Source organism: Ascaphus truei, unplaced genomic scaffold (genome assembly GCF_040206685.1).
Source record: "Ascaphus truei isolate aAscTru1 unplaced genomic scaffold, aAscTru1.hap1 HAP1_SCAFFOLD_326, whole genome shotgun sequence".
Taxonomy (NCBI): domain Eukaryota; kingdom Metazoa; phylum Chordata; class Amphibia; order Anura; family Ascaphidae; genus Ascaphus; species Ascaphus truei.
Window position 1 is genome coordinate 200,223 of NW_027456246.1, and position 26,095 is coordinate 226,317.

At 43.3% G+C, this 26,095-nt stretch overlaps 1 long non-coding RNA gene across 2 annotated transcripts; it reads right to left on the reverse strand.

The window, feature by feature from the left end:
* Positions 1–268: 268 nt before the first annotated feature.
* Positions 269–24,001, reverse strand: LOC142483473 (uncharacterized). Of its 2 annotated transcripts, XR_012797342.1 has the most exons (4): positions 23,807–24,001; positions 11,141–11,278; positions 1,546–1,666; positions 269–355 (listed from the first exon to the last, which is right to left on the reverse strand). It is a non-coding gene; the product is annotated as an uncharacterized LOC142483473 (long non-coding RNA). The 2 variants fall into 2 exon arrangements; XR_012797343.1 differs by lacking the exon at positions 11,141–11,278.
* Between the last annotated feature and the right edge of the window lie 2,094 nt (positions 24,002–26,095).

The following is a 26,095-nucleotide window of genomic DNA, read 5'->3' on the forward strand; positions in this document are numbered from 1 at the left end:
CGTCATAGACGCGCGGTCACGCGTCTTCGGGAGCGTGCGCCCCCTGCACGCGCGTCCAGGGGCTCCCCGAGGGAGCCCTGGTGTCCCGCGATCGCGGGACAGCGGCAGGGGGTTCCGGGGGACCCGGCAGCGGTAGGGAGAGCGCCCCGATCGGAGGGCGCTCTTCCGCTGCTTCGGCGCGCGCCCGTCACTCTCGGGCGCGCGCCAGGCTACTGCTGCGGCACAGAACGGGCAAATGCTCGAATAAACTGTGCCGCAGCAGTAGATATCCCCTAGCCAGGAATCTACCACGTAGTTCTCCAATAGCTGGTTTAATATGATCCTTCCTGCTCGTGATTTTGCAGACCTGGACTTTCTGTGAAAAAGGTAATGCATCAATAAGAGAAGGAGGATGATGGCTATCTGCCCTTAAAATTGCATTTCTGTCTGTATCCTTTCTAAAAAGATCAGTATGTAACTCCCCATTAGTCTGTGTAATGAGGACGTCTAAAAATGAGAGTTGCTGTGTACTCCATGTATTAGTGAGGAGGACCGGTGAATGGAGACCATTAAGATACTCAAAAAAAGATAACAGCTGATCCTCCGTACCTGTCCATATGAAAAACATCATCAATATATCTGTAATAGCTTTTAATATGCACCAGAAAGTCTGATTTGTAGATGTACTGCTCTTCGACATGTGTCATGTATATGTTGGCGTAAGCAGGGGCCATACAGTATTACTCCCCTTAATCTGCAGGAAGAAATCACTCTCAAATCTAAAATAATTTTTATAGAGAATGAAATGTAAAATGAGCATAATGTATTCAATTGGAACAGTATCACTATAATGGCGAATGAGGGTGGCCTTGATTATCTCAAGACCTTCAACATGGGGGATTATTGTATAAAGGCTAGACAAATCTAAACTAACCAGAATATGATTAGTCCCATCACCAGGTGAGTTTTTTAATTTGTCAAGGAAATCAAACGTGTCTTTGATGTATGAGTTGGCTGTCTGTGCTATAGGTTGTAGAAATGTGTCTACAATTTTTTCAAGGGGTTGATTTAATGAATTAATAGCAGCTATAATAGGCCGCCCCGGGGGATTGTTTAAATTCTTGTGTATTTTGGGCAAGGTATAGAAAATAGGGCATTTAGGATGCAACATAGTTAGAAACTCAGATTCAGGCTCTGTTATCCACCGGTTATTAACCCCCATTTGGATAATTTCCTTAATTTCTCTCACATAGTTAAAGGTAGGGTCCCTATCCAATTTAATGTAGCAGTTAATGTCACTCAGTTGTCTGATGGTTTCAGCCTTATAATCTGAGTAATTCTGCACTACTAGGGCACCCCCCTTGTCCGCACGCTTAATAATAATCTCATTATTATTAGTCAACATTTTTAATGCTTCCTTTTCCTGAACAGACATATTGTATGTAGCCCTATGTTTGGTTTTTTTGTACCTTGCAAAGTCCCCCTTAACCAGTCGTATATATGTGCTGACTGATTGATTTTTAAATGGCGGGACAAAAGTGGATTTGAGCTTGCACATTTTGGTACCTTGATAAGAAGCCGAATTATCTGTCCCTTGCTGGTCAGTGGCCAAATTAACTGTCCCTTGTTGTTCATAGGAGGATTACCTGTCCCTGGTTGGATATTGGAATGCACCGATTCTGTAGACCTGTTACAAAAAAATGATTTAAGGTTTAATACACGTTCAAATTTAAATAGGTCAACCTCCAAATCAAAATCATTAAACAATGTAGTAGGTACATATGAGGGCCCCCTAGCTAAGACAGACATTTCACATTGATTAAGAGTGTAATCAGACAGATTAACAACCAAGGTGTCCATACTCATTTCTGCTCCATTGTACGTAGGGGATAGGGTGATCTTCCCCTTCCCCTGGCCCCCGCGTCTAATTTTCCTTTTCCTTTCTCCTTGTCCTTGGATTGGCCTAAAAAAGGGGCCGGACTTTGGCCTCTCTGACGTTCTGTTGAGGAATGGGCTTCAGAGTCACTGGTGTGGACTTCTTGGACTCCCTGGGGTGCTCTCCCTCTTTGGTTTTTGCGTTGTTTGGGGTCTTGCTTCAGCCACGGGTATACTCTTCCATCTTTATAGTCATTAACAACTTTTTTGAATTTCAACTTCTTAAAGTGAATAAGATCACTTTTAATTTTTTTCCAGCTTGGTCTTAAGACTATCCAATGATTGTACAACGTCAGTACCAGGGCTAGACTGTTCAATGAGGATTTCCACTTTGAGTATATCCTTCCTTGTATGGCTAAGTTGTTCCCCCACCTCCTCAATAACCAAAATATTCAAGTCCAAAGAGGCCCTATTAAAGCTGCAGTTCAGTCTTTTTTTTTTTTATTTTTTTTTTTACTTCAATAGTTTCATGTGTGCAATCTCTAATTACCTAAAGAACTGTATAGCTGCAGGTCAATTCGTTCTCCATGTATTGATAGGCGAAATTTGGTGACATAATTAGTGAAGGGATCTGTTTTTCTTCTGCTTCTGTCTCTCAGTGGAAGCTCATGAATATTCATGAGCACTCCTGCATTGACATGTGCTAGAGGGAGGGCAGGGCTGACAAAGGGGTGTGCCAGGGCTTGTGACAGGACATGAAGGGGCAGTGCCTTAGCAAATGGCTGTTAAAATAGAATAGAAGAAAATTGGTCTTTCAAAGTTGTTTTTTTAAAAACAGAAAATGCTAAAAGTATTTTTTCTTACTACAGAACTGATTTATTAAAAAAAACACACATGCAGGATATTGACTGAACTGCAGCTTTAAAGCATTGTCCTGCATACAGATCAGAGGCGAAGAATGGATATGGATACCCGATGTGAAGCTGGAAATAAGACCGAGAACAATACCGAAAAGACCGTTTCGAGTGATGAAATAGCCGTAACTGTGTAACTCTTCCAATTACCTGCAACTTCATGCAAAGAAATAGCAACGCTTGTTTTTAACGTGTTAGCGCCAAGGGGGAATTCAACTGCTGAGAGGTTAAGGGAGTTACTCACCCAAACTCAGCGACGCTTCTGTGTCTCTGTGATAACTCCCCCAGGACATGCCTGGAAACCAGAGGTAACTCAATGTATTTTTGATAAATAGAAACTTGACCTCGGAGACTGTGAGACCCCTCTCCTTCCCCCCCTTCCCTTGGCTTCCCAAACCCCACCATAACCAATACACAAATAACCACAAACACGAGGTCTGGCGGCCGCTGCTTTTTAGTAAAACTTCAATTAACCTAATTAGTGCCAACCCCCTGCCAGAGTGCTCGCTCATTGGGTAAAGGCCAAAGGTACCCGATCCAATGGCCCATAACTCCCCCCTAGCCGGGCCCCGCCTGTCTGGCGAGAATGGGCCCAGGAACGCACGTGTAAATGAGCCGCGCCGACTCGCCACTCCCAGCCACTTTTTATTTTATTTCTGTTATTCATTTTCATTGTTTATTTATTCTTTTTTTTTCTTTTAAACACGTACAACCAACATATTTACCAGTATTCACAATAAAGGGCAGGGTGGGCGGGACTCCCATGGCAGGGCGTAGACTGACCCCGCGCCTCTGTCTAATTCTAACCTCCCTGGCCCTTCCCCCGGCTGTGTCACGTCACTGCCAGAGGGGGGGGGGGAAGGCCGAGGGGGACGTAGTCCACACTCACAGGTAAGGGAGAGCCTAGTCCCTCTGGTCATAGCGCCCGGTCACCGAGGGCTCAAGGCTACTTTTCTGGGTTATTTTGAAATGAGCTACACTGGGGAATATTTAGGGGTCTCCCCAAACAAAGAGAGAACATTTAGGGGTCTCTCCAGACACAGAGAACCCCACACACTTAGATCTGAGGTTTGTGCCCCTATTAGGCCTGGGCCTATTAGTAAGTTCAAGCTCGCTGAGGTGGGCTGAGCCGCGCTGAGCAGATGCACAAACCCCCTGCATCTGTCATCAGCGCGGCTATAGTTTCCCCCTCCGCATGCGTGCTCATGCGTGCAGAGGCTCAGAAACTTTGCCGAGACAGGCAAGTTTCAAATTTGCCGCTCGCGGAAGCGAAGAAGCGGTCACGTGACCGCTCCCATCCAATGGGAGTGGGGACTAGCCCCGCTTCCCGCTCCGCCTCCTGACACGCCTCCGCTCTGCCTCTGCTCGGCCTCCACCCCGCCCCCAGAGCGCGCTCACTGCCTCGCCTGCAAGGACAGAAAAAAACACCATTTTCAGCAGGCGAGGCAGAGCAGGAGCGCGGCTCAGCGTGGCTGAACCCTCTATGTCCCAGGCCTTACATGGGGGGGGGGAGAGAAATACATAGAAACAAAAATAAGGAGGGACAGAGATAAATAAAAGAGATAAGATTAAAGGGGGAGAGAGAGACTGACAGGAGAGGGAAAGGAAAGGCAGAGAGTAGGGAGACTTCTCACCCAAGGTGATGAAACAGCTGTGACACATGGACACCTTCTCTGGGAAACCTTCCACTACCCATGTGACATTACACCTCCACCGTAGGGGGTCCTGCATCTGGGGAGTGTGTGTGTAAAGGATCCTGGGGAGGGACGTATAACGGAGTTCTGGGGAGGGGTATATAATGGGTACTGGGCCTGGTGAGGTGGGTATAACGGGTACTGGGCCTGGTGAGGTGGGTATAACAGGGTACTGGGCCTGGGGAGGGGTATATAACAGGGTACTGGGCCTGGGGAGGGGTATATAACAGGGTACTGGGCCTGGGGAGGGGTGTATAACAGGGTATTGGGCCTGGGGAGGGGTGTATAACTGGGTACTTGGCCTGGGGAGGTGGGTATAACAGGGTACTGGGCCTTGGGAGGGGTATATAACAGGGTACTGGGCCTGGGGAGGGGTGTATAACAGGGTATTGGGCCTGGGGAGGGGTGTATAACTGGGTACTTGGCCTGGGGAGGTGGGTATAACGGGTATTTGCCCCGTGGAGGGCGGTATAACGTGGTATTGGGGGGGGGGGTATAGGTGGCACAGGAGCTCTTGCGATACAGAGTATCACTGTCCCTGGTTACAAACACTTCATGTCTCCTGCAGGTCAGGACACGCACGAAGGTGGAGCCCTTCGTGCCACCAGGCGACGAGGCGGGCTACGAGGCGGACGATGAGGCATACGACAAAGCGGGCGTCAAGTGGTGCGAAGAGGTGGGCTACAAGGCGGCCGATGAGGCAGACGACGAAGCGGATGTCAAGTCTGGCGACGAGGTGGGCCATGGCGAAGGAGAATACGAGAGGTGTGGACGGATCTGCTGCTTCACCTTTTTTAGGCGGAGAAGACCCCGGGAGCAGGTAGCAGAGGAGCCAGGGCGTAGATACAGGGGTATTCTAGGGGCCCTGAGAAGTTGGTTTGACCGCAGGAGAGGCAGATAAGATCAGGAAGGCTGCGGGAGGGGCAGGTACTAGAGGGAGATAGGGATATTGGGCGTGAGAGGGTGAGAGAGAACAAGGAGCAGGGCCGGAGCACGGGTTTCATGCGCCCGAGGCGAAACTTAAAATTTGTGCCCCAGTTGTATAAAAAATAATAAGATAAATAAAATAATAAAATAAACAGTGGCGTAGCTATCGGGGCTGCAGGGGGTGCGACCGCACCCCAGCGCGACGCAAAATAAAAATAAAAAGGCGCCAAAATACTGGATAAAAAAAAATTTAAATAAATTTAAAAAAAAAAAAGATAAATAAATTAGAAATAATAAGAGGAAAAAATAATAATGATTATTAATGCGCCCCTAGGAGCTCTGCGCGCTAGGCGACCGCCTAATGGATGGCTGGCCCTGCGAGGTATGCGGGAGGAAAAGGGGTGAATGGGATAGATATGCAGGGGGATGGGGGAGCAGGTGAGTTATACACAGTTGCACAAGGGCCCCATCACCCGCATCTCTATATACCGAGTGTGCCCCTGTGTATAACAACGCTGATCTGTGCTGCTCCATCTGATCTCACTGCGCAGTGATCCAGGGACCATCCGATCGCCATTTAATGGGGTCAGGAAGGAATTTATTTCCCCCATTGCACAGCAGGGGTTATGTTTCGCCTTCCTCTGGATCACAGCAACAAACTGCCCTTTGTGCATGAATTATCAGTGAGATCTTTATACACCCTGCATTGGTCTTCACCCATTCGCTGCCGGAGGGGCCTGCAGTGCATTGCTCTGCGTGTTACTATATCGCTCTGCAATGTGCTGCAGGCCCCTCCCAGCAAAGAGATTAATTATTTAAATAAAATACTCTCTTTAATCAAACCTATGTGTAGTGTCATTTCTATCCGTTGTATCTATTGCTAACAGCTCAGTGATTCTTCCCCAGGACGCTGCACTAGTGTCACGCTGCCAAGCCCGGGTGTGAAGAAGGTTTATAGGGTCACATATACACTTCTGCCAAAACACGAGTGCAAACAGGAAGCCCCTCTGATCTGTGCAAGATCTGTCATATCTTTTATTACACAAAACGGTATCTAAAAAGGTAAAAATAACATACATAGGATTCTGCTACAAATATCTCTCTAATTACAAACCAATTTGCAAATCATTCAGATTAGAGTCAAGCGAAAGAAAGGGTTAAGTATCTCATGTACAGTATATGCAGTGTAGGCTGTTCTGCAGCATTACATGCAGGGGGCAAAGGTTAGGAGATATAAGTAATGCTGATCTCAGAGCTGACCGGCTGACCTGCTCTACTGGCTGACCGGCTGACCTGCTCTACCGGCTGACCTGCTCTACCGGCTGACCGGCTGACCTGCTCTACCGGCTGACCGGCTGACCTGCTCTACTGGCTGACCGGCTTCTCTTCTTTCAGCTAAATGACCTGAATTGTGGCCCCTGTATCTCCCAATTAAACATTTTATTGGCATATTCTTGTTTGACTCGTTCTATACAGACATTTTCTATATATTCACTGTGGGATTTGATAACATCTGTAAGATCACTCAGAATATCACATTCTGTAGGTTTGTGCTGAAGATTTTTCCATTCTCAATTTACTTAATATTCGTTTTTGGCATCAATTATTTATATCGAGTCCAAAATACCTTTATACAGAATGCTGTTCCCTTTAGCCCACAAATGCTGCTTCATTAAAGCCCATGGGTGGCACTTTATGCATTCTCAAACTTTTAGGCAACATCCCTAATTTCCAAAAGTGGGATTAAATCTGTACATATTTAAATGGTTAATTTTCTTACTCAGACTCCTAAATCCCTCCCCAAATATATCCGTTTCACATAAAAGTGTGTGCGCTTCTCCTTCCGCCTAACTGGCACGTCGTCCTTACGGGCGCCACTCCATGTAACTCCACGCTGCCCTCCAGTGGCAAAAGAAATAAGATACATTTACTATACTCGTCTGGCAGCTGCTCCCGTATAAGGTGGGTAACTCTGTATTAGGGGTCTTGGTAGACTATATTTTATACTTATGTCGGATAGATGAGGAATTAATATTCCTAACGGGTTATTGTGAGAGGCCTTAGATCTTACCCTATATGCACGCAGCCCTCGCCTCTCTGACCTTGAACACATACTTCAATCTGATTTTTGAGACTTGAAACTGGATTTCCCAAAACAAACTGATTTTAAACACTGACAAGACTGTAACAATGGTATTTGGGACCAGAGCTAAATTGCTAAAGCTACCAATGACAGAGCTTCAGATAAAAACCAGCTCTAAAACCATCCTAGCCCCTGTTACTTGTTTGAAATATCTGGGCATTCAACTCCCATTTAACATTTGGGTTGCACATTGATACCCTGACATCCAAATCCTATGCCAAACTAGGTGTACTTTAAAGGAACAAATCCTCCCTAAGGCCCTCATGCAGTAAGCAGCGATAAGCCACTTATCACCAGCTTATCGCCAAAAAAGCCACACTGATACACACACACACACAGATACAGACACACTGATACACACACCCACCCACTGATACACTGATACACTGATACACACACACACACACTGATACACACACACACCCACACACACCCACAACCACACACACACACACACACACACACACACACACACACACACACACACACACACACACACACACACACACACACACACACACACACTGATATACACACACACACACACACACACAGATACACACACACACAGATACACACACACACAGATACACAAACACACAGAAATACACACAGATACACACACACTGATTCACACACACACACACACACCCACTGATACACACACACACACACACACACACACACACACACACACACTGATACACACACACACACCCACTGATACACACACACACACCCACACCCACTGATATACACACACACACACACACAGATACACACAGATACACACACACACGCACACAGATACACACACACACAGATACACAAACACACAGAAATACACACAGATACACACACACACACACACACACACACACACACTGATACACACACACACACACACACACACACACACACACACAGATACACAAACACACAGAAATACACACAGATACACACACACACACACTGATTCACACACACACACACACACACACACACACACACACACACACACACACACACACACACACACACACACACACACACACACACACACACACACACACACTGACACACACACACACACCCACTGATACACACACACACACACACACACACACAGATACACACAGATACACACAAACACACACAGATACACAAACACACAGAAATACACACAGATACACACACACACACACACACACACACACACACACACACACACACACACACACACACACACACACACACACACACACACACACCCACTGACACACACACACACACCCACTGATACACACACACACACACACACACACACACACACAGATACACACACACACACACACACACACACACAGATACACACACACACACACGCACACACACACAGATACACACAGATACACACGCACACAGATACACACAAACACACACAGATACACAAACACACAGAAATACACACAGATACACACACACACACACACACACACTGATTCACACACACACACACACACACACACACACACACACACACACACACACACACACACACACACACACACACACACACACACTGATTCACACACACACACACACACACACACACACACACACACACACACACACACACACACACACACACACACACACACACACACACACACTGACACACACACACACACACACACACACACACACTGATACACACACACACACACTGAAACACACACACACACACACTGATACACACACACACTGATACACACACACTGATACACACACACACACAGAGATACACCCCGCCTCCCCCTGCACCGCCTGCGACCGCGCAGCAACCACTGCCCGCCCCCGAGCGCATCTCCCACACCAAGGGGACGGGGGGAAGTGAGCGCCGGGGGGCAAAGCTGTGAGCGACGGGGGACAAAGCTGTGAGCGCCGGGGGGGCAAAGGTGGGAGCGCCGGGGGGGCAAAGCTGTGAGCGCCGGGGGGGCAAAGCTGTGAGCGCCGGGGGTGGCAAAGGTGGGAGCGCCGGGGGGCAAAGGTGGGAGTGCCGATGGGGCAAAGGTGGGAGCGCCGGGGGGCAAAGGTGGGAGCGCCGGGGGGGCAAAGGTGGGAGCGCCGATGGGGCAATGGTGGGAGCGCCGGGGGGGCAATGGTGGGAGCGCCGGGGGGCAAAGGTACAAGGTGGTACAAAGGTAGGCGCAGCCCCGCTACCACCTCCTATTACCCCCCCTGGCTGGGACCCGGGACAGAAAGGGGACACTCACCGCGAACAGAGGAGCCGGGAGCGGGAAGACACGTGTGCTCTGCACAAAGCGGAAGTCCCGCCCCCGGCTTCCTCTGACCTGCCTGCAACCAATCCCCTGCGGGCCGGCCGGCATTCTAAGTCCCGCCCCCGGCATCATCATTCATCCAATCCCATGCGGGCCGGCTGGCATTCTAAGTCCCGCCCCCGGCATTCTCCTTCATTCAGTCTCCCCGGCAGCATTCACACACACACATAGAAAATACTTACCGGCCGCCGCATTCTCCTCACCGCCGCTGCCCCGCAATACCGGGACCAGGGACAAAAACCGGGACATAACCGGGACGGAGCAGAAAAAAACGGGACTGTCCCGGCAAAACCGGGACGAATGGTCACCCTACTTACAGACTATTCACTTGAGTGGACCATAAAGTGTCTTATAGAGGGAACTCTAAGGTGTCTTAAGATGCATTAAGATATATTATGTATGTAAATATTTATTTATATAGCGCTTTATAAGAGAGGCAATACAGTACAGAGAATTATAGTACAATAAGTGCAACAAACAAAATCAGACAATAGGAAAGGAAATCCCTGGCCTGCAGAGCTTACAGTCTTAATGCTAGATCCATGGAACTCTGTTGTGTTTACGCTAATAATGGGACATTCCTGAAATTGGTACCTGACCCTGTGTGGTAGGCAGAGACACAGGGGCAGTGCCTGCCAATATCATAAAGAGCAGTGCACTTCCTATTTAGTAGAAGTGTGTGTCAGAGTTAAGAGTTCAGTCCAGAGTTAGAGTCTGCTGAGTCTGTCACCTGGCTGGCCCAGGGTGACAGAGAGAGCCTATATCAATTGGCCGTTGGAGAAGGGGAGCCATCAGCCTCTGAGTAGAGCTGATGCAACCTTAGTTAGGGAGGTGGACCAATTCCTCTCACCCTGTTTAGGGGGCGAGGGAAGAGCTAGCCCCACCCTGGGTGCCCTTGACCTGGGGTGGTGGCAGGGACACAGAGACCATCCTGAGGGAGAGCAGTCCTGTGTGGAGGAAGACACCCTGTACCTGATTGACAGTCTTGTTGCTGCTATTCTGCTGCTGTGAATAAAGATGAAAGGGTAGGGGAGGGTTAATTCCCTCTTGTGATGCTAACCAGGAGTAGGCAATGTTTGATCATGATATAAAAATATAAACATCTTCATAGCATAGGACAGTTCATAAGACTCAGGATTCCAGATAGTCCAATGTTAAACACACTCCCATAGATTATGCCACTAGCCATATAGGTAAGTCTTATGTGGTGGTCTAGGTAACCGTGTGTGGGACTGATCACATAAATGAAGTAAATGGATTACTCACTGCTGACCTTGAGGATATCCTGGTCCTGTCCTGCGTGCTCCTACCAAGGAACAATTGAAGAGAGTACAGGGAAAACGGCGGTGCATCTGCTGCTGCTGCTGAAGATTGGACACCACAAACTGCAAACCACAAAATATCCTAGGTGCAAAAATTTATTTTAGGGCATAGTAACAGCCAAAAAGAACACTCTGACGCGTTTCCCGTGGTATCCCACGCTTTATCAAAGAGTAAAATCACTTACAACGATCACATACTTAAATACCCACAATTCCCTCTCCTCTCCTATGACGCTGTGTAATTTGGGCCAATCGGAAGCGTGGGAGGCGTCACTCCCCTCTAGCTGGTGTAAGGCACATTAGCCTGAAGCAAACCCAGCTGTGCTTCACAGTGCAATTGCATGGGAGGTGAATGTATCCTCCCCTTGATGACGCGACGGCCCTTCTGGCCAATCATAGGCCTTAAAAAACGGGACGTCCTAAATGTAAACAAAGACTGACTGACAGCTTTATCCAAGAAAAGGAAATGGTGGGTATACTCCTAAGAACAAATAACATTAGGATCATCGCTCAAGACACATTAAATCAGTATGTCTAGCACTGTTCAACACTGCAATATATAAAGGAACAATGATCCATATAATGAAGTAAGACAATTAAAAAAACACTATTAACACTATAGTGGAGTAGTACATAAAAACACACAAATTGCTGTGTATTACCCTCACAGTACACACAGAAAATATATACAGTTAGAACCTAAGTTAGGAATAATTGCCACATATGCATGATATCTAGATCATGCTAAATCTTTCTAGTTAAACATAATGATATTCAAAATGACAATGTAGTTTAGCAGGATAGGGTCCTATGGACTATATGGTTACAAGAAGATCAAAAATGATTGTACCATCAAACACGGATCTAGGTGCAGTACAATTTACAAGTTTAAGCTAAGATAAGGAATTAATTTCAATACATTTGTATTCTTGAAATAAGGACACTTAGCCTTGAATATCATTTGATTAAAATAATCAATTTGGTAAACTCATTATACCGTGGTGTAACTTTCAATATTAGGTATAATTGGATCAAACAATATTGCACGTATTGCAAACTTGTGTCTTTTATAATCACAGACTCTTTACTTTAGTCATTTTTCTACCCTCTTTATAAAAAATGCTGCAGTTCCCAGTCTACATTGAGCCCTTGAGGGGTCCTGGTATTAAATTGAAACATCCAATACATCTCACGTTTATTTAAGATGTTTAGCCTGTCACCCCCTCTTTTTAACATTTCTACATACTCAATTGCCATGAATTTGAAATTTAATAGCCCGCCCTGGGGACAATCTACAAAATGTCTTGACACTGGATGTTGTATGTCTTTGATTCTGATGAATCTCACGTGTTCCATTATTCGCTGTTTTAATGGTCTTATTGTCCTGCCAATGTATCCCTTAGAGCATTTACACCAAATATAATAAACTACAAATTGTGTATTGCAATTTATGAAAGTACTGATCTCATAGGGTTTTTTTTAATCTGTGAACTTCAATGTTTTTGGCTGGCCTTGCATATTTGCAGATCTTACATTGGCCACATCTGAAAAAGCCTTTTGTTTTTATCAATGTAGTAGTTTGAACATTGGGAGTAAAGAGACTGGGGGAAAGATAATTTCCAAGTGTTTTTGCTTTCGTAAAGACTGTTCTTGGGCCCTGTTTGATAAACGGGATAAAATCATTGTCAAGGTGTAAAATATTCCAATGTCTGCTTATGATGCTCTTAATTTGTTGTGCTTGTGTGCTATATTTAGTTATGAAAAAAGGGGTTCCCAAGTCATTTGTGTTTTGATTCAAATTCCTTTTAGCCGTCCTTTTAATTGTTTTAGCCCCACAATTAGCAATAAGACAATCCCTATTTGATTTTAATGCAGATTCAAAAGCATTTTTTAGAGTTATTTCATCATACCCACGTTGTTTAAATCTCTCATTCAGGCTCCTAGAGTGGTCAATGAATGTCTCATCCGAAGAACAAATTCTTCTAAGTCTCATATACAGTATTGACTTTTTGGAATGCCTTTTATTAATGGCCTTGGATGACTTCTGTCAAATCTCAAAAAAGTATTCCGTGAATTGATTTTCCTGTACACCTCCATCTGGATGGTACAGGATAAATCAATATATAAATGTACATCTAAATAATTTATACTTGTGGGGTGATTTTCAAATGTAAAGTTCAGAATAAACTGATTGGTGTTGAGTATATCGATGAATGTACCTAACATATCAATAGTACCGTCCCAAATGAGGATCAGGTCATCGATATATCTCTTAAAAAAGATAATGTGATTTCTAAACAAATTATTACTACCATAAATGTGAGTGCTCTCCCAAAAACCCATAAATAAATTCGCATAAGATGGGGCAAAAGAAGTCCCCATTGCTGTACCCCGTGATTGAAGAAAAAAGTGATTGTCAAACATAAAATAATTGTGATTAAGAAGAAATTTAATGGAATCTAACAAAAAAATTTGTTGTGCTCCCGATAGATCCGATTTGTGTAGGTAGTGTTGGACAGCAGTCATCCCCTGGTCATGGTCAATGATGCTATAAAGGGATGAGACATCCATTGTGACCCAGCGATAGGTACTAGACCACTGTACTTCTTTGAGTGATTTAATTAAATCAGCTGTATCTCTAATGTACGATGGTAAAAACCTAACTAGAGGTTGCAGGAATGAGTCAACGTACCGAGAGAGACCATCTCCCAAAGATCCAATGCTGGAGACTATAGGACGCCCCGGAGGGTTCTCCAATGACTTGTGGATCTTTGGGAGATGGTGAAATATCGGCACGATGGGACATGGAGGTAACAAATAATCATATTCATGTCTATTTATAACTTGCAAAATTTTTCCCAGTTCTAACAATTCAACCAGTTCTTTCCTAAATGAGACAGTAGGATTACATGGTAATCTAGAATACGATACAGTATCATTGAGTTGGCGCAAAGCTTCTAACTCATAGGATTGTGAGGATTGGACAATAATGGCCCCCCCGTGTCTGCGTTTTTGATTATAAGTGACTTGTTTTTTTGTAGATCACTTAATTGTTGATGTTCTGAACGGGAGAGATTGGTAATGTGTGTTCCAATTGACACATTTTTTGCTAACAAATTAAGATCTCTCTCAACTAATCGTTCAAACGTAGACAAGTGGGGGCCTTTTGCAAAATTGGGACAGAATAATGACTTCTTTTTGAAGCCTGTGTGGATGTTGTCTAAGAAGGAGTTAAGATCAACATTTATGTATTCATCAGAACAGTCATCTTGTTCCATGAGTAGATTGTCCAAATCTTGAATGACACTTATTTCTTGAAACGAAAGTGTTTTCTCCTGATGGTCGATTGTGGGAGATGTATCTTCCAATGGGCTTGTCTGTGATGGTAAAGCATTCAATTCATCCACATTTTTAGCAAAAAAAAAAATTTAAACTAAGTTTCCTAGTAAATTTTTGTACATCTATCATGGTATCAAACAGGGAAAAAGAGCATCATAAGCAGACATTGGAATATTTTACACCTTGACAATGATTTGATCCCGTTTATCAAACAGGGCCCAAGAACAGTCTTTACGAAAGCAAAAACACTTGGAAATTATCTTTCCCACAGTCTCTTTACTCCCAATGTTCAAACTACTACATTGATAAAAACAAAAGGCTTTTTCAGATGTGGCCAATGTAAGATCTGCAAATATGCAAGGCCAGCCAAAAACATTGAAGTTCACAGATTAAAAAAACCCTGTACTCTCTTCAGTTGCTGTGAATAAAGAGCTGCGGCTGCTTTTAAAGATATACAGTGTGAGACTGGAATCTCTCATCCCCGAGGGGAGGGGGGGGACTCTCTGGAAGGATTCCACCCGTATTCCTGGGGCTCAGAGATGGAGGCGCTGCACCATTACATACATAGTTACATAGTTACATAATAGATGAGGTTGAAAAAAGACGTACGTCCATCAAGTTCAACCTATGCTAAATTCAGACAACAGATACTTAATTCTATATCTATACTTACTTATTGATCCAGAGGAAGGCAAACAAAAAACCCCATTAAGGGGAAAAATTAATTCCTTCCTGACTCCAAGAATTGGCAATCGGATTAATCCCTGGATCAACATCCTTCCCATATATACTTATTTGGTATATCCCTGTATACCTTTCCCATCTAAAAAGATGTCCAACCTTTTTTTGAACAAATCTATTGTATCTGCCATCACAGTCTCCATGGGTAATGAATTCCACATTTTAACTGCCCTTACTGTAAAGAACCCTTTCCTTTGTTGCTGGTGAAATTTCCTTTCCTCCAAACTTAAGGGATGGCCCCGAGTCCTTTGTACTGCCCGTGGGATGAATAGTTCTTTTGAAAGCTCCTTGTATTGTCCCTGAATATATTTGTATATAGTTATCATATCCCCTCTTAGACGCCTCTTTTCTAATGTAAATAAATCCAATATAGCTAGCCTCTCCTCATAAGTTAGAATGTCCATCCCCTTTATTAATGTGGTGGCTCATCTCTGCACTCTCTCTAGTTCCATAATGTCTTTTCTTAGGATTGGTGCCCAAAATTGTACTCCATATTCAAGGTGTGGTCTTACTAATGCTTTGTAAAGGGGCATAATTATGTCTACTTCCCTTCCATCCATTGCCCGTTTGATGCAAGATAAGATCTTGTTTGCCTTTGCAGCTACTGCATGACATTGGGCACTATTGCTAAGCCTGCTGTCTACAAGCACTCCTAAATCCTTCTCCATCAAGGATTCCCCCAATATATCTCCATTTAATTTGTAAGTCGCCTTTTTATTCTTGAAAACAAAAAAAAGAAATATAATGCTCACTAAATCAAATAATGTGATGGTAGTATGATGGTGCCTGAGCCGTCAAGGTTGACGGTGGGTGCAACTGATGAGCTGAATTAAACTAGAATTAACCACAGCTGAGAAGTGAAGACATATTTGTTGCCACCACTTAGCAACTAGAAGCTCATTTAGGAGTGCACTCCTAGGCATTAAAACTTAACATTTATTTGGTGAATAGAATAAAATAAGTTCTTAACATAAAGTGATAATATTAACTACATACAATGTACTATGGCGGGAGGGAATGAGGAGACGATAGATGGCCAAAGTATATAGTGAGGTATGCTAATGCCTAATAGTACATAGCAAAAGCAGTAATACCAAATTGGCCTTAATTGGGGAGTGGGTTACTCAGCTGAGAAAGCTCAAAAGTGCTTGCCCTGTGTATGAGTATTGTGCGTCATGTGGCGTAGCGTACCGAGCACCCATCCTGTATTGATAAATAGCCCAAGTCAGTGTCCTGCTGATAAATATAATATTTAAGCTGATAGATATAATCACTGTATGTGCAACTCAATGACAGGTTGGTGGTACGTGAATTGATTCTGCGCCCAATGACGTTTAACAATCACTCTACTGTACATAGATGGTATACCAGGAAAGCTATTAGTAATAAAAGTCCAGGATAAACTGATACTAAACACTCTGCTAATTATTGAAGCAGTAAATAAATTGTTACTGTGGTTATTGAACAATCCGTCAATATATAATCAATACTGTGAGTACTTGTACTCAGCAAATTCCCTGTACACATGACCTTCTACCAATTCATAGAACAATTCATACATGAATAGGTGTCTGTGTGCAGCAGATGCTGGCAGGCTAGCAGTGATAATGTTAAATACCAGATAAATCGCAACAATTGGCAATCATAGTAAATGTCTGTTAGCTACAAGGTAAAATTGACACAGTGAATCATAGTACAGAGACAGGCTTCAGCAAAGAACCACTGAGTGAATAGAGCCTGTTTAAACCTGGATGCGATCGCATTTAAAATGAGCAACAGCAGAGAACACAGACACAAAGTAACGATACTACCAGTCTCTCTCAAATCCCTCGCGCTGACGTCACCACGCCAGAACGCCCTACGCGTTTCCCTCCTTGACGGAGATTCTTCAGGGGCGAGTGATAACCAGCTGATTACGGAAGCGTATTATATAGCGTCATAGGTTGCCATAGCAACCCGCGGGCCAATTGAAGGCTTGCGCAACACTTATTCCGATCAGTAGGGGACTGTATGTTAGAACAGCTGTTATTAAAGAAGTACACACTAATTTCAAACAATACAATAAGGTCTAATGAGGGTTTAAAAGAGTCACCAGCATATGGGGCAAAGGCTCATGCATGTGGGCGTCTATGAGGTTTATGAACCCATGCCGAAATGGCAGATACTAAATAGCCGTTCTGTGATATGTGGCAAAGCTTAGTCATAGCAGGCTGGAGGTATTCAGACATGTACTAGATGAAATGCATATTAAACTGTACTTAGTCCATAATCAAAGTTATACTTGCTTGCTTGCCAGTAAACTAGGGAGTATGTGCAATAAATAACATGTATATTGTTGTTATTAGTATGAGACATTTTATGGATAAATAAACATGATGTCAACTCCACTGATGATCAGATAAATGGAGTATATGTAAAACCCTCGTTTAACCCATGAGGGTACAATGTTTTTAATTTGTATATCCATTCGGCCTCACGTTTTAATAATCTGTTATTTATATCGCCACCACGTATATTGTTTTTAAGGTGGTCAATGCCTGTAAATGATAGGCACTTGATATCTCCCTGATGAATATTATTTACATGGCGTGCAACTGGTGTTTCTAATTTATTGTGGACAGAGTTTATATGTTCGAGTACTCGTTTTTTAAACTCCCTGATAGTTTTGCCAACATATCTGAGGCCACACTCACAACTCATCAAATATATTACATTGATAGTTTTACAACTTATGTAGTGTCTAATATCAAATGTTGCTGATTTATCATTTCAGAATCCTTAATCGCTTATTCAAGTCTCAGGCTCAGACTTGGTGGGAGGTCTCTAGTTTGCAGAATTATGATACACAAGATATGATCCCTCGGGGCTTACGGATAGGCCTCTCTCCAGCGTATCATATAACCACTGTTGAGTTCACACAGCAATGGGAAAAAATATTAACAACCTGTTCCCAGTCTTTGATCAAATTATTGGTTGAAACTCAACAGACTAGGTTATTAAATATACAAAAAGAGTTGGATATACAATTACGCAAACTAGATGACTTTAGATCCCACAAAGATTTTGATGATATGGAATCTAAACTCCAAAGAGAGGTTGATAAGTTTAGAAATGAAATAAAAGAAAGGAAACATAGAAAATTTCAGAGGGATGCCTTAGATTACAGTTTACATCAGGTGTACAGTTATAAAAAATCCCAGAAGAGAAGACAAACCACGATTAATTACTCTTCCTCAGAGGCTGAGAATTCTGAGTCTGAAACAGCTAGCGGTTCTGAAACTAGAACATCTGTCCCATCTCCCTCTACAAGTGGGATCTCTCCAACTGATACCAATACTATTGCTTTTTTGGAATACCCCCTCGTAAGAGACCAACAAGACGAGGGGGCAATAACAAAAAAACAAAAGGACAAGGAAAAAGCAGGCAGAGGCCAACGCAGAAAATAAATTCTACAGCAGTAGAAGATGGGAAATTGAAGATTTTTAATCTCTCAAAAATTAATCTAACTAGTGATCACATCTCACTATTAGAGAAGGGATTATCCTTTTCCCCCACCAGAGACTTCAATCTCTTTGAGTGGGTAAAGGACTTAAATTTGTTTTCCCGTAAACTACTTCTGCATAAGTTTCACGCTAAAAAATCTAGACGTGAAGTAGATACTATTGGTCTCGCTGCATCTGATCAGACAAATGTCCAGAATCTTATGTCACTACTAGATGATAACGAAAGTCCGCCTGACAAAAGAGAAGGTCCGTTCTCCAGTTGTAAACCGAAAAGTAAATTTACCCCCTTCATGTCATTATGTCCCCAGGTTGAGGTTTTTACCAACCTAGTTACCCGGGACTTAGAGAAAATAAAAACTAAAAAACACATGCGATATAACATCACACAAAAAGAAAATGTGGCATTCAGGGAATTAATGACCCATCAAGAAATCACAATCAAGCCCTCAGATAAGGGTGGTAATGTTGTTGTTATGGACACTGACTTTTATGTGAAGGAGTGCCAACGCATCCTGAAAGACAAAACAACATATAAGATATTGGACCATAATCCAACTATAAGGTTCTTAAAAGATCTCCAATCTATCTTGAACAATGCCCTTACCAACAACATTATTGACAAAAATGAGCATGATTATTTGTTACCCAAGACACCTACAGTGGCAACATTTTATACATTGCCTAAGATTCATAAAGATCAAAAAAGACCGCCAGGTAGGCCTATTGTCTCTGGCAACAACAATCTTACTGAACACTGTAGTGTCTATTTGGATCAAATCATGCGTCCTTTCGTAACCAACTTGCCATCCCACATTAAGGACACGAAAGACACCTTACGAAGACTAGATGGAATAAACTGTGATAGTCAAACCCTGTTTGCTCCACTTGATGTGGAATCTCTTTACTCCAGCATCATCCATTCTAATGGTGTTAAAGCATGCAGTTATTTTCTCTCTACTAGGGGTACCGGTTACAATGAACACAATAAATTTATGATAGACCTTTTGCAATTTGTCCTATGTCACAACTTCTTTCTATTTGATGGAACACTCTACCACCAGACCCAGGGAACAGCGATGGGCACATCCTGTGCACCAACATATGCCAATCTGTACCTGGGCTGGTGGGAAGATCAACATGTGTTCAGTGACAGATTTGCACAATATACACAATACATTGACTTGTGGATTCGTTTTATAGACGACATATTATTGATCTGGCATGGTCCAGTTACTATATTGGTTGAATTTGTGTCTCTATTGAATGCTAATGATTTGAACCTAAAATTGACCTTTGAGTACAATGCAACTGAGATAACATTTTTGGACTTGAAAATAAGCAAGGACCCAGATGGCAATGTGCAAACTACAATCTTTAGAAAAAAGACGGCCACAAACAGTCTTTTGGCGGCTACCAGCCACCATCCCCCATCTCTAGTCAAAAGTATCCCCATTGGACAATACCTGCGATTACGCCGTAATTGCTCCACTTTGAGAGAATTTCATATACAGGCTCAGGACCTGAAAGAGCGGTTCTTAGATAGGGGATACCCAATGTCTACATTGAAAAACGCATATCATCGCGCTAGAGATACACTGGCGACACACTTTATTCGAGCTTGGCTAGTCCCACGAATTCGGGTATACCCGGGTGTATTGAGGTTTGTGACTGTTTTCTGCCCGAGTGCATTGAGGTATTTTCCAAGCAGGGATTGAAGCATTTTATTCCCGCTGGCTGCAATAATGCACAGTATATATATATATACTGCATTACAATTCATGAATTTATGCCATCTGGTAGACACGCGAAGCATTGCAGCCTATTAAATCCTAATCATTATCATTTAACAGATCAGCCGCCCATCAGCCAGGCATGAACCCAGGCTGGGAAAGCAAATGCAACGGGGCTTGTCAGAGGTGAGGAGCGGCGCATTCCAGGTATCTGCCAGGTACATACCGGGTATTTGCTCGAATAAAGTGTGTCGGTGCAGTAGTGATAGAGCACAATTACTGGGCCCAAACATGAAACTACCTAATACACAGGTTCGTTGCATTGGAACCTATAATTACAGGTGGCATGAGATCAAGAAGATCTTCATGAAACATTGGTACATCTTTAGATCTGATGAAGACCTTGTTAAAATTCTAAAAGGTACTCCTAGTATCACCAGCAGGAGATCTGCTAATTTGCAGGATGGCCTTGTGCATAGTCATTTTACACGCCCTATATTATCGACTTGGTTAACACCTCCACCAAAGGGCATGCACAAGTGCCAGAACTGCAAAGCATGCCAATACATCAACCCTGCCAAATCCTTCTTGGCTCATGATAAATCAGCAACATTTGATATTAGACACTACATAAGTTCTAAAACTATCAATGTAATATATTTGATCAGTTGTGAGTGTGGCCTCAGATATGTTGGCAAAACTATCAGGGAGTTTAAAAAACGAGTACTCGAACATATAAACTCTGTCCACAATAAATTAGAAACACCAGTTGCACGCCATGTAAATAATATTCATCAGGGAGATATCAAGTGCCTATCATTTACAGGCATTGACCACCTTAAAAACAATATACGTGGTGGCGATATAAATAACAGATTATTAAAACGTGAGGCCGAATGGATATACAAATTAAAAACATTGTACCCTCATGGGTTAAACGAGGGTTTTACATATACTCCATTTATCTGATCATCAGTGGAGTTGACATCATGTTTATTTATCCATAAAATGTCTCATACTAATAACAACAATATACATGTTATTTATTGCACATACTCCCTAGTTTACTGGCAAGCAAGCAAGTATACCTTTGCTTATGGACTAAGTACAGTTTAATATGCATTTCATCTAGTACATGTCTGAATACCTCCAGCCTGCTATGACTAAGCTTTGCCACATATCACAGAACGGCTATTTAGTATCTGCCATTTCGGCATGGGTTCATAAACCTCATAGACGCCCACATGCATGAGCCTTTGCCCCATATGCTGGTGACTCTTTTAAACCCTCATTAGACCTTATTGTATTGTTTGAAATTAGTGTGTACTTCTTTAATAACAGCTGTTCTAACATACAGTCCCCTACTGATCGGAATAAGTGTTGCGCAAGCCTTCAATTGGCCCGCGGGTTGCTATGGCAACCTATGACGCTATATAATACGCTTCCGTAATCAGCTGGTTATCACTCGCCCCTGAAGAATCTCCGTCAAGGAGGGAAACGCGTAGGGCGTTCTGGCGTGGTGACGTCAGCGCGAGGGATTTGAGAGAGACTGGTAGTATCGTTACTTTGTGTCTGTGTTCTCTGCTGTTGCTCATTTTAAATGCGATCGCATCCAGGTTTAAACAGGCTCTATTCACTCAGTGGTTCTTTGCTGAAGCCTGTCTCTGTACTATGATTCACTGTGTCAATTTTACCTTGTAGCTAACAGACATTTACTATGATTGCCAATTGTTGCGATTTATCTGGTATTTAACATTATCACTGCTAGCCTGCCAGCATCTGCTGCACACAGACACCTATTCATGTATGAATTGTTCTATGAATTGGTAGAAGGTCATGTGTACAGGGAATTTGCTGAGTACAAGTACTCACAGTATTGATTATATATTGACGGATTGTTCAATAACCACAGTAACAATTTATTTACTGCTTCAATAATTAGCAGAGTGTTTAGTATCAGTTTATCCTGGACTTTTATTACTAATAGCTTTCCTGGTATACCATCTATGTACAGTAGAGTGATTGTTAAACGTCACTGGGCGCAGAATCAATTCACGTACCACCAACCTGTCATTGAGTTGCACATACAGTGATTATATCTATCAGCTTAAATATTATATTTATCAGCAGGACACTGACTTGGGCTATTTATCAATACAGGATGGGTGCTCGGTACGCTACGCCACATGACGCACAATACTCATACACAGGGCAAGCACTTTTGAGCTTTCTCAGCTGAGTAACCCACTCCCCAATTAAGGCCAATTTGGTATTACTGCTTTTGCTATGTACTATTAGGCATTAGCATACCTCACTATATACTTTGGCCATCTATCGTCTCCTCATTCCCTCCCGCCATAGTACATTGTATGTAGTTAATATTATCACTTTATGTTAAGAACTTATTTTATTCTATTCACCAAATAAATGTTAAGTTTTAATGCCTAGGAGTGCACTCCTAAATGAGCTTCTAGTTGCTAAGTGGTGGCAACAAATATGTCTTCACTTCTCAGCTGTGGTTAATTCTAGCCTTTTTATTCTTGCATCCCAAATGCATAACCTTACATTTATCTGTATTAAACCTCATTTGCCATTTACCTGCCCACGTTTCCAGTCTCTCCAAGTCCTTCTGAAGAGAAATTTCATCCTGCTCTGATAAGACGGAGGCATTCACCCCAGAAACCTGATCCTGTCATCCCCCATACCATCGCGGGAGACTCAGGCCCCCCTGTTGCCAGCAGGTATGCACCACACTCAGACACGTAGCCAGACCCTAGTACAGAGGAGGGGGGCCCGATCTGCGATTGGCCCAGGGAAGGGGGGCTACATTGGGAATCGATGTTATTTTTCTTCATATTAATGGGTATCCTCAAAGCTAATGATATGCCAAAATGACGTCCATTAGCAAAACTACAATTGTTTCTTCACTTTTTCTGCTTGATCAATAGGGTGACCAGATTTCGAAAATGAAAAACCGGGACACCTTAAAAAATAATTTATTAAACAAATTACATCACGTGACACCCCCCGTTGCCATGACAACAAGACACTCTGATGCCCCTGCAGTGTTAGTGTGTATAGAGGTGGGGGCTTTGCTTGGGCCCTTCAACTCTTACAGCCAGGGCATTATTGGCCAGGAATGCCCAGTTCGGAGGGGATTACTACTTCAAAATGTATTTGATTCGTAACAACATCAAAAAACTCTAATACCAATAACTAACAACCACAGACAATGATAATCTAAACCATCAAATAAAATGTCTACGGCCCTTGTTCAAGCATGTTTGCGGTACTTACCAGATAAATCAGTGCCTGCAATCCACGACTGTATCCGCCTCTCCGAGCGTCTGAAAGCAATCCAGCGTTCCTGGTGTGTGGCTGAAGAGGTGAGGGACTCCCTCCTCTCAAACGGAAAAGAAGAGCAAAAAATAGAGTTGGAACATACCTATCATACAGGGATGAGAGAGAGAGACAGAGAATGAGAGAGAGACAGAGAATGAGAGAGAGACAGAGAATGAGAGAGAGACAGAGAATGAGAGACAGAGAATGAGAGAGAGACAGAGAATGAGAGAGAGACACAGAGAGAGAGAGACAGAGAATGAGAGAGAGACAGAGAGAGGGACATAGGGAGAGAGAGACACAGAGAGAGAGAGATAGACACAGAGAGAGAGAGAGACAAAAGTAATGTACTGTATAACCATTATACCGTACCCCCTAGTATTCGTGTAATCATTGTCCCACACCTGCTTTTACTCACGCTTTGGCAATACTGAAATGTTCTTTTGACAGAGACACACAGAGAGAAACAGAGACACACAGAGAGAGACAGAGACACAGAGAGAGAGACAGAGAAACAGAGAGACACACAGAGAGAGACAGAGACACACAGAGAGAGACAGAGACACACAGAGAGAGACAGAGACACAGAGAGAGAGAGAGAGAGAGAGACACGGGCCTATTTAGTAAGCGTCGATAAGGCTGCGTCTATAGTATTTCAGACGGATGGAAGGCACACACGCTGCAATACACTTGCTGAAGCCTGAGCTTTTTTTATGGCTTTGTAGGGTATGCAGCGGGTGCGATTGGGGGCGTGGCAATAAATATTTGGAGGCGTGGCAATAACGTTCCGGCGCGGACGTCACTTCCGTACCTCACATCCCGATCCACCGGCATTTTTTCAGATGCAGCATCTGAAGCACTGTGCAGACAAGAAGAAAAATGCACACAATGCGCACCAGAGATTAAAATATAGTAAATTATTTATTAATAAAACAAGAAATAACCGAGGAGGATCCAACCCCACCTCAGTACTTTCTTCTCGTTGCTATTGCCACACTATACGTCCTGACGCCGGAAGGGAAGTTGGTACGCGACCAAGACGAGACACCGGATTTACAGTGGAACCACAACATACCACAGATTGCTGGAGGACCACACTGTGAGGGGCGCAGCCTATCGAGTTTCCCGGTCATCGTCCAAAGTCTGGAGCTGCGGATTGACCACCGGATTACCACGGAGCCCGAGCCTGTCTCATACAATGCTTTTACCAAACGGATGTTTGTGAGTTTGCTATTTTTATCTTGTCCAGGAAATGAAATTGTTAAACCGAATTTACACATGGAGCGGGCGCTTTCTCTTCTTTTTTTTGTTTAGATATCTATCGAGGAGGTGGTTGTTTCCCTGAAGAGAGCTGCCAGGGCTCCAGAGGACGCCCGAATTGGATCCTTTTATGATTGAGTTATAACATAGCTATTAGAGCTAGGTTTCTGGACTTTTATTGTGTTTAGGCATAGTGTTTATTATTATTTTATTACAGCTACTTTTTAGTAATTGCACTGTTATTAATTCTGACCACTAATTCTCACTGCCATTATAATCTCTCTCTAGCCACAACCAAATTGCTATATCAGCTATATTATTTATTGGTTATACCAGGGGAGCACAAACTTTTGCAGCTCGCCCCCCTGCCGGTGCTCGCGCCCCCCCCCCTTACCTTGATGCGGCGTCATGTGACCTGCAGCGGCATTTGACGAGGGTGACGTCACATGACCCCGCGGCGTAATTTAACATACTGTGCTATATCTATGCACACACAGCTGTCTCTAGGCATAAAACACTTCCACACCGGGGGAAGGACCAGCACAGATAACATTCCAAGAGACACTGTTTTTAAGTATACCTTTTGCTTGCTTCATTCATTGTAACATCGCCGGAAGAAGAGATCAGTGTATCTCGAAAGCTCGCACAAATAAAAGCATTTCGTTAGCCACAGAACGGTATCATCTATTTATTTTTTGATTATTGAAGCTCGGCTAACACGGTACTGATACCTTTATATATATATATTGCGCGCGCACACACACATATAACGTTTTATCCAACTTTTTCATTTATCATTTGTAGAAAAAATGAACAATGTCGCCAGAAGTGCTATTTTTCAAAATGTAACATCTCTACTAATTAGTGTAAAATGATACTTCATATAAAGCAGGTTATGGGACCCATCATAAAATGACCTTCATGTTTCTTATCACATCCCAGTATATGGATACTTTCTATTATCACAAGCTGCTAACATGTGACAGG